At 38.9% G+C, this 10,353-nt stretch overlaps 1 protein-coding gene across 1 annotated transcript in view; it reads right to left on the reverse strand.

Annotated features, from left to right (window-relative positions):
* Positions 1-9,318, reverse strand: part of CDC42SE2 (CDC42 small effector 2) — a 115,991-nt gene extending 106,673 nt beyond the window's left edge. Inside the window, exon 1 of the mRNA XM_023739020.1 lies at positions 8,709-9,318. The gene's annotated coding sequence lies outside the window, so the exon portion shown is untranslated. The remainder of the gene's footprint in view (positions 1-8,708) is intronic.
* Between the last annotated feature and the right edge of the window lie 1,035 nt (positions 9,319-10,353).

Genomic DNA, 10,353 nt, shown 5'->3' on the forward strand with positions numbered 1-10,353 from the left:
TAGAGGGTTGACATGTTGTGGGGTTGTTAACCAATGTCATAAAACAATATGTGTACTACTGTTTCATGTGAAACTATTTGTTCTGTAAGCCTTCACCTGAAGTACGATAAAAATAAAATAAAATTAAAAAAGCTGGAAATAGAAGTACCATATGATCCAGCTACCCTGCTCCTTAGAATATATCCTAGAGAAATAACAGCTGTCACATGAATAGATATATGCACACCCATGTTCATTGCAGCACAGTTCACAATAGCAAAAAGATGGAAACAACACAGATGCCCATCAACAGACAAATGGATAAATAAATTATGGTATATCCACACAATGGAATACTACATAATGATAAGGAACAACGATGAAGCTGTGCAACATAACATGGAGGAATCTGGAGAGCATCACGCTGAGAGAATTTAGTCAGTCTCAGAAGGACACATACTATATAAGACCACTATTATAAGACTCAAGAAAAGGTTTAAACTCAGAAGAAAACATTCTTTGATGGTTACGAGGGTGGAGAGAAGGGTGAGGATTACTTACTAACTAGATAGTAGATAAGAATTATCTTAGATGAAGGGAAGGACAGCACACACTACAGGGGAAGTCAGTACAACTGGACCAAACCAAAGCTAAGAAGTTTCCTGAATACAATCAAACACTTTGAGGGACAGAGTAGCAGGGGTAGGTGTCTGGGGACCATGCTTTCGGGGGACATCTAGGTCAATTAGCATAACAAAGCTTATTAAGAAAATGTTCTGCATCCTACTTTGGTGAGTGGCATCTGGGCTCTTAAAAGCTTGCAAGCAGCCATCTAAGATGCATCAATTGGTCCCAACCACCTGGAGTAAAGGAGAATGAAGAACAGCAAAGACACAAGAGACAGAAAGGGCCACATAAACCAGAGACTTCATCAGCCTGAGACCAGAAAAACTAGATGATGCCTGGCTACCACCAATGATCGTCCTGACCGGGAACATAACAGAGTGTCCCTGATCAAGCAGGAGAAAGGTGGGGTGCAGAACTCAAATTCTAGTAAGAAGACCAGACTTAATGTTCTGAATGAGACTGGAGGAACCCCAGAAAGCATGGCCCCCAGATTCTCTATCAACTCAGAACTAAAAGAATTTCTGAGGCCAACTCTTCCGACAGGGATTGGACTGGACTGTGGGACACAAACATACTCGTGAGGAGTGTGCCTCTTAGCTCAAGTAGATACAAGAGACTAAACAAGCAGCTTCTGTCCGGAGGTGAGATAAGAAGGCAGAGACGGCTAGGAGGTGGTTGAATGGACATCAGGAATCAGGGGTGGAAAGGAGGAGTGTGCTGTCACAGTATGGGGAGAGCAATTAGGGTCACATAACAATGTATGTATAAGTTTTTGTATGGGAGACTAACTTGAAATGCAAACTTCATTTAAACTACAACAATAAACAAAAGAAAAAAAAAACTTTCACCCAAACCAGAATAAAATGTCCAAAAAAAAAAAAGCAGAAGAATATAATGAACTCTTAAAAAATAATCAACTTGGAAAGTAGCGGAGTGGGGGGGTGGGAAGCAGTACCAATCCTTCAATTACACTTTCAGTGCCTGAAAATGCCTATGCAAAAACCCAATTTCTTTCTTCTTACAAGTTGTGAATAGGTAGCTCTGAAGCAGTTTTTTCCAAGTCATCTATAGTATTACTTAACACTTTCTGTTGCAATGAACAGATTTCAACCAAAGCTAAGATCTCCAACATGCTCTCAAATACTTAAGAGTAAAGAATTTAAAGTATAGTATTTAGAAGTTATTTAGCATAAGGTTATTTAATGAGATGCTCATCACACTGAAACTACTCAAAAGTTTGGTATTTCATGGAACGTGGAAGGTATAAATATTTTTTGATGGAAAATGCACACTGGAGACGGGAAAAGATGTGAACAGACACTTCACCAAAGAAGACATTCAGGCACCTAACAGAAACATGAGGAAATGCTCACGATCCGCAGCCGTTAGAGAAATGCAAATCAAAACTACAATGAGATGCCATCTCACCCTAATAAGGCTAGCATTAATCCAAAAAACACACAATAATAAATGTTGGAGAGGTTGTGGAGAGACTCGAACACTTATACATTGCTGGTAGGAATGTAAAATAGTACAACCACTTTGGAAATCGATTTGGCACTTCCTTAGAAAGCTAGAAATAGAAGTACCATATGATCCAGCAAACCCACTCCTTGGAATATATCCTAGAGAAATAAGAGCCGTCACACGAATAGATATACGTACACCCATGTCCACTGCAGCACTGTTCACAATAGCAAAAAGATGGAAACAATCTAGGTGCCCATCAACAGACGAATGGATAAACAAATTACGGTATATTCACACAATGGGATACTATGCTACGATAAAGAATAACGATGAATCCATGAAATATAACATGGATGAATCTGGAAGGTATTATGCTGAGTGAAATCAGTCAATCATAAAAGGACAAATATTGTATGAGACCACTATTATAAGAACTCAGGAAAATGCACACTGGACAAATCTTGAGCTCTCTCTCAAAAAATTTTATAAGGAATTAAAAAAAATTTTTTAGAAAAATTACTATCAAATAAAGCCTAACATCTTTTCATCCTAGATTACAGGGAGGAAAGCTGTATTGACTAGTACATACACTCTTTTTAATGATTACCACAACGTTTCCCATTTTTACAAAATTTACATTGAGGTAATAAGACTCAATAAAAATGAAAGACTTACATATTAAGGACATCGGTGGTTCAGTGGTAGAATTCTCACCTTCCATGCTAGAGACTGGATTTGATTCCCAAGCAAGGCACCTGATGTGCAGCCACTACCTGTCTGTCGTTGGAGGTTGCATGTTGCTATGATGCTGAACAGTGTTCAGTAGACCTTCCAGACTAAGATGGACTAGGAAGAAAGGCCTAGCAAACTACTTCCAAAAATCAGTCAAAGAAACCCTATGGATCACAAGGTTCTAATCTGCAACTGATCATGGGGATGGTGCAGGATCGGACAGCATTTTGTTCAGTTATACAAGAGGTCACCATGAGCCAGGAGCCTACCTGATGGCAGCTAACACCGCCAACATTCTATAAAAACCCAGTAATTAGGAAAAAAAGGAGATTTTACAGTTACAGCCTTTGGCAATATTATACCTAATCAACCCAGAGAGAAACATATTGTAAAAGAAGTTTTTATAAATACTAGTTTATTTCCAACTGAAAATATTGAAACTGACACACTATGAAAGTAATGGAAAAGTAATCGCTCATGTTAAATTAAAAAAAAAAAAAAGATGTTTCTGAATAAATCAAGTCTGGAAGTCAGGTATTTAAAATCTTATTACCTTCAAAATACGCTGCATACAAATCCTTATCGCCTTAAAAATAGAAGCTTTCTGCTAAGTGTCAGATATGCTGAATTAAAATAGCACTTGGCATCTATTCTCTCCCATCACTCCCTATAAGTTCTCTCCTGTACCTTGAGGCCTGGAAAGTGGAGAAAAAAAAACCAACCAACTACATTTTCCAGACTTTATCTACAGTTAGGATTAGGAAAAAGGTGCCATGGTGGCACAATGGTTAAGTCCTCTGCTGTTAACTGATAGGTTGGTGGCTGGAAACTACCAGCCTTTCTGCAGGAGAAAAGACCTGGTGATCTGCTCCTAAAAAGAGGAGCAAAGATTAAACCCACTGCAGCATGGAGTAGATTCCAACCCACAGCGACACTGTAGGACAGAGCAGAATTGCCCCATAGGGTTTCCAAAGCTGTAATCTTAACTGAAGTTGACTGCCCCATCTTTCTCCCGCGGAGCAGCTGCTGAGTTCCAACCGCCGTCCTTTGATTAGCAGTCAAGCACTTAACCACTGCGCCACCAGACTAGAAAATCCTATGGGGCACTTCTACTTTGTCACATGAGGTCACTGTTGAAAATGGGGTTGCTATGGTGGCCCAGTGGTTAAGAACTATGGCTGCTAACCAAAAGTTTGGTAGTTCAAATCCACCAGCTGCTCCTTGGAAACCCTACGCGGGCAGTTCTACTCTGTCCTATAGGGTCATTATGAGTCATAATAGACTCAGTGGCAACAAGTGATTTTTTAAGAGTCAAAAATCAACTCGCTGGCACCTAATAACATAAGGATTAGGAATGCAAATGAGGTTCTACCAGTAAGAAGGGCTCCTATGAGATTTGGAAAGCTGAAGTCAGATGAAAACTGTCTTTAAGCTATTTCAGGCGGTAAGCAGTGGAAAAAGAATGTGTAGAAGCAGTCGCAGTAGCCAAACTACTCATCAGATCTGAGGCTATCTAAAGCAGTCATGGCAGACAGATTCAGTATTTCTGTAAGTGGTTACCAGCTGCCCATCATGCACCATGTACAAGCTGCTGTAACCAGTATTCCTATGACTGGTTGCCAGTTTCAGTTTCCTGACATCTCAGTCAGTTATGGTAGTATGTTCCTGAATATATTAGTCTAGTGATAGCCCTATGACTCCTGCTCTCCCTTCCCTTATGATGATTTTATAAGTAGCAAATTCACTGTATAAAGTATCTTTCTGCTCAAAAAAACCTCGAGTTGCATTTGTTTCTTGCAATGAACTCTAACTTACACATTATTGGTCCTTAAGTTTAAAAGATGTATTACTGATATTTATCCTCTCCTTTTTAAATGTCAAAACACACAAGGATAGTGTTGTTCTATGTTACAGTGTGTCAGCTTGGCTGGGCCATGATTCTCAGTGTTTATAAGTGATCACCTCCATGATGGAATCTGCTGTGAGTAACCAGTTTAAAGGGAGTTTCCTTGGGCATGTGGCGTGCATCTGAATATAAGCGGATGTTCTGGCTTCTGCTCTGGATCCTGCAGCTGGCTCCTGATCTCCGACCTGCCAATCCTGGGTTCACCAGCCCCTGTGGCTACGTAAATCAGAAGAAGCCCTGCAGTCTTGTCTGCCAATCTTTGGATTCGTCGATCTTCACAGCCTATGAGCAAGAGCCCTGCTCTGTGACCTGCCAATCTTGGGTTCGCCAGCCCCTGCAGCTATGTGAATCAGGAGAAGCCTCCATCCTGATCCACGGACTTGGGACGTTCTAGCCTCTACAGTCACGTAAGCCGTTTCCTTGATATAAATCTCTCTCTATATATAAATATTTATACAATTTATTGGTTTTGCTTCTCTAGAGAACCCGACCTAAGACAAAGAATAAAAGTTTCCCTTATCTGTAGTCTGGAATCATTTAATAACAAACCCATTGCCGTCCAGCTGATTGTGACTTATAGCAACCCTACAGGACACAGTAGAACTGCCCCATAGGCTTTCCAAGGCTGCAATCTTTACAGAAGCAGACTGCCACATCTTTCTCCCGCAGAGCAGCTGGTGGGTTCGAACTGCTGACTTTTCAATTAGCAGCCAAGCACTTAAACACTGCACCACCCGGGCCCCTCCTATTTATAATATAAAACAGCAAAAAAGTGTGGGTTTTATTTATAACATACTCTACTTATTGAATCAACATAAAACAGTAACATTCCTGGCAGTGAATGATCTTGCTTTTTTTGGTTAAATTCATGTCAATAATACAAAAGTTAGAGCTATGGTCACTTTTTAAAATATTTTATTTTATTCTGATTATAAAAGAAATATATGTTTGTTGTAAAAAGTACAGGAGCCCGTAACTTACTATATATATACTGAATAACAGTTGTATACATATAACTTTGGAAGATAGTCTAGCAGATCCTCAAAATATTAAACATAGTTACTATATGACCCAGCAATTCCACTCCTAGGTATAGACCCAAGAGAAGTAAAAACATATGTCCGAACAAAAATTTGTCCATGAATGTTTACAACAGCATTATTCATAATAGCCATAATGTAGAAATAACCCAAATGTCCATCAACTGATGAATGGATAAACAAAATGTATATCTATACAATGATATAATCTTACAGTGATATAAAATACAACAGTATATCCACGCAACGATATAATCTTCAGCCATTAAAGAAAAGAAATACTGATATATGATACAACAAGGAAAAACCTTGAAAACATAATGCAAAGTGAAAGAAGCCAGACAAAAAAGGCCACATATTGTTTGCTTCTATTCAACATGAAATATTTGAAATAGGCAAACAGAGATTAGTGGTTGCCAGGGGCTAAGGGGACGAAGTTAACGGGGAATAACTGGGTATGGGTTTCTTTTTTGGGTGACAAAAATATTCTAAAATTAGATAGTGGTGATGGTTGTACAGTTCTGTGAATATACTAAGATCCACTGAATTATATACTTTAAAAGGGTGTATTTTACGATACGTGGATTGTATATAAATAAAGCTGTTATAAAAAAAGGAAATAACCCCCATGCCAAAAAAGGATGATGGGAAAAAGTAGAAATACTGTGTTCTACTCTTTGACGTATACCAAACAGGGACATACAGATTTATACCCCCTCCAGCAATGCATTTAGTGCCTCTGCCACTGTACTCAGGTTTGCATTAGCACCATTTCTTACATCTTAAATCTGATAAGAAAGACTTGATACTTCACTTTTAATTTTCACTTCTTTGATTACTATTAAAGCTGAATACTTTTAAAACGGACATCTTTATGGATATTATTATAATATACACAAATGCTTAAATTTCTCAAGAAACTTGGAAATAGTTATTTTTTAACACTTTAATCAGCGATTACTAAGTCATCCTAGCTTAGTTTTACTTCAGCTACTAACTTTAAAACTTTCCTTTGAATCATAGTATCTTTTAAAGTAGTCAAAAGAACCACTCTCCTTCTCAGACAGACAGACTAAAAGGACACAATATGAATCCACCTTGGTTTTATATATAGACATTGCAATTCATTTCTAAGTTAAATGTCCAAGTGGTTACCTCAGATATTTTAAAATAACATGGTGTAGTAGAAAGGGAATGGGAGCATTTATTTACACCTTCTATAAGCCAAGAGGAGGCTCTGGTGGCACAGTGGTTAAGAGCTACAGCTACTAACCAAAAGCTTGGCTGTTCGAGTCCACCAGCCGCAACTTGGAAACCCTATGGGGCGGTTCTAGTCTGTCCTATAGGGTCACTATGAGTCAGAATCAACTCAATGGCAAAGGTTTTTTTTTTCTTTTAATAAGCCAAGTGCTTTATTTGTGTTACCTCATTTAATCCTAACAAACCTATGACCCTCTGTCATGGATTGAAATGTGTCCCCAAAAAATTTCTGTCAACTTGGTTAGGCCATGAATCCCAGTATTGTGTGGCTGTCCTCCATTTTGTGATTTTCCTGTGAGTTATAAATCATACTCTCTGCCTGTGGTTAAAGAGGATTAGGGTGTGAGGTAACACACTTGCTCAGGTCACATCCCTCATCCAAGGTAAAGGAGTTTCCCTGGGGTGTGGCCTGCACCACCTTTTACCTTACATGAGATAAAAGGGAAGGGAAGCAAGCAGAGAGTTTGGGGACCTCATACCACCAAGAGAGCAGTGCCAGGAGCAGAGTGTGTCCTTTGGACCCAGGGTTCCTGAGTGGAGAAGCTCCTAGTCCAGGGGAAGATTGATAACAAGGACCTTCCTCCAGAGTCAACAGAGAGAAAGCCTTCTCCTGGAGCTGATGCCCTGAATTCGGACTTCTAGCCTACTAGACTGTGAGAAAATAAATTTCTCTTTGTTAAAACCATCCACTCGTGTGGTATTTCTGTTACAGCAGCACTAGATAACTAAGACACCCTCTCCTAACAGAAAATTAAAATGAAAATCACTGAGGGTAAAGAGCTTGCCTAAAGTCATACAGCAAGTATGTGGCAAAGCCAGAGATTAAACTGGGGTGTGACTAATTCCAAAGTCCATATTCTTTGTGCCACTTTACAGTTCTTCCCAAGTTCAGTGACACTGGAAATCAGATAGACCAGACTTTGAATACCAGTTCCACCATTTCCCTTCTGTGTAATTTTTTAGCTTCTTCACAGTGTGTATGTCTTTTACAAAAAAAGGTCACAAATCACAAAATTGAGTCGCTGGGTAGCGTCAACAGTTAAGAGCTCAGCTACTAACCAAAAGATTGGCAGTTTGAATTCATCCACAGGTGCCTTGGAAGAAAGATCACAGCCACTGAAAACCCATGAAGCACAGCTCTACTCTGAAACACTTGGGGTGGCCATTAATCGGAATCAACTCAACAGCAACTATTTTTGTTTTTTTAGTCACAAAATGGGGGTGAGGTGTTCAGTGGCAGAATTCTTACCTTCCATGTTGGAGACTCAGGTTCAATTCCCAGTCAAGGTACCTCATGTGCAGCCACCACTTGTCAGTGGACGCTTGAGTGTTACTATGATGCTGAACAGGTTTCAACAGAGCTTTCAGGCTAAGACAGACTAGGAAGAAAGACCTAGTGACCTACTTCCAAAAATCAGCGAATGAAAACCGTGCGGATCACAACGGTCCCAACTGCAACCGATCACAGGAATGGCCCAGGACCAGGTAGCATTCTGTTCAGTTGAGTAGAGGGTTGCCATGAGTTGGGGGCTGACGGGACGACAGTTAACAACACTCACAAAATAAATATAAAAATGGGAGGCTAAAAATTCACTCTGAAATAAAACTTAAGAAAAAGAATAATTTTTTTAAACAGTAAAATGTACTTAATAATCTAAACATTTTTCTTGAATTTATCTCAAGATTCATTTTACCTTCCAACAAGCAGAGGCCCTCGTATGCAGAGGCCCAAACATGTAGTCATGAAGTGAAAAACATTTTACAAATTCATTTCTCAGAAGAAAAGGCCACATCAACTACAGTGCTTTCTGCACTTCTTTACCACATGAGAAATGTTTTCAGCAATGTATTCACCATTCAGGAAGTATCACTGTGGGATAAGAGAATGGGCAACTTTAGTTACTTAAGAAAAGAGAGACTGTGAAATCTTGTGAGTAAGCAATAATACAACACAGAAAAAAATAAGGTCAAGAATAATAAAAAGAAAGCAAGATATCAGCTTCTCTATCCCAGGTGATCCATACTACTGTGGTAAATGAAAAATCATTTAAACCATACGATCTTTAAAGGATACTTGGTTAGCTTTAAAAATTACTACTCTAAGATCCAGACAACTATTTGACAAGATTGGAGCTGGTAATTTCCAAAGGGATGCATTGTTATTGTTACTGACATCAAGTTGATTCCAACTCATGGTGACCTCGTGTGTGCAGAGTAGAACTGCTCCATTGGGTTTTCAACGCTGTGACCTTTCGGAAGCAGATCACCAGGCCAGTCTTCCAAGGCACCTCTGAGTGGGTTCAAAGCGCCAACCTTTCGGCTAGTAGTGGGCACTTAACCGTTGGCACCACCCAAAAACTCCTTACACCGACATGTATCAGTGATTCTTCCACAAGTATTTTCACATTCATGAAACAAAAATCAAATAAAACATTAATGAAAGAATGTTAAAATTTTCTATGCCCAAGAACTCCCTCAACTCCTCATAAACTCACTGCCATCAAGTTGATTCCGACTCACAGTGACCCTAACGGACAGAGCAGAACTGTCCCATAAGGTTTCCAAGGGTGTATATCTTTACAGAAAGCAGACTGCCACATCCTTCTCCCTTGGAGCGGCTAGTGGGTTCAAACCACTGACCTTTTGGTTAGCAGTCTAGCGCTTTAACCACTGCACCACCAGGGCTCTTTCTCAACTCCGCATACTAACACATACATCTAAAATCTTTAATCCTTAGATTCTTCTTGAAACATTCTCCATTTTAAAACATACCATGCTCCACTTTTGCTGAATACAATAAATTTACTGCCTGCTTTCCATGTTAATTTTATTACATATTGTAAATGTCTATGTTAATTCATTCCTTCATTTAGGCATTTCATACATCTGTACAGCTAACACGCTTTATACTCCCTTAATACCACATTGTATTGTCATTATGTTTCTCTTTCCAAACTTGAAAGTTCTCAGGGCAGAGACTGTATTTTTAACCCTGGTACTTAGTAGGTGTATAATGAATGCGTTTTGAAGAGTAGTATCTACGAAAATGCTGTGTACCTGGCAGGTAATGACTAAATGTTAATTAGTGGTGAAGATAATACTGAATTCTTTTACTTCCTGTTTTAATCATTTTTCTCATAAATGAAAGGTTTGAAATGTAAAAAAAAAAAAAGTGTAGCAATATCAAACGAAACTGTCATAGTATGAATAGATTAATGCCTCCAACAAATCATATTTTTCTTCTAAAATTATTTTAACATTAAAGCATCAGTAGGACATGAGACAGACATTAAAAAAAAGAACTTATCTACAGGCTCATATTTTACCCTAGGGCTATTA

This window comes from Trichechus manatus, unplaced genomic scaffold (assembly GCF_000243295.1).
Source record: "Trichechus manatus latirostris isolate Lorelei unplaced genomic scaffold, TriManLat1.0 scaffold00127, whole genome shotgun sequence".
Lineage (NCBI taxonomy): Eukaryota > Metazoa > Chordata > Mammalia > Sirenia > Trichechidae > Trichechus > Trichechus manatus.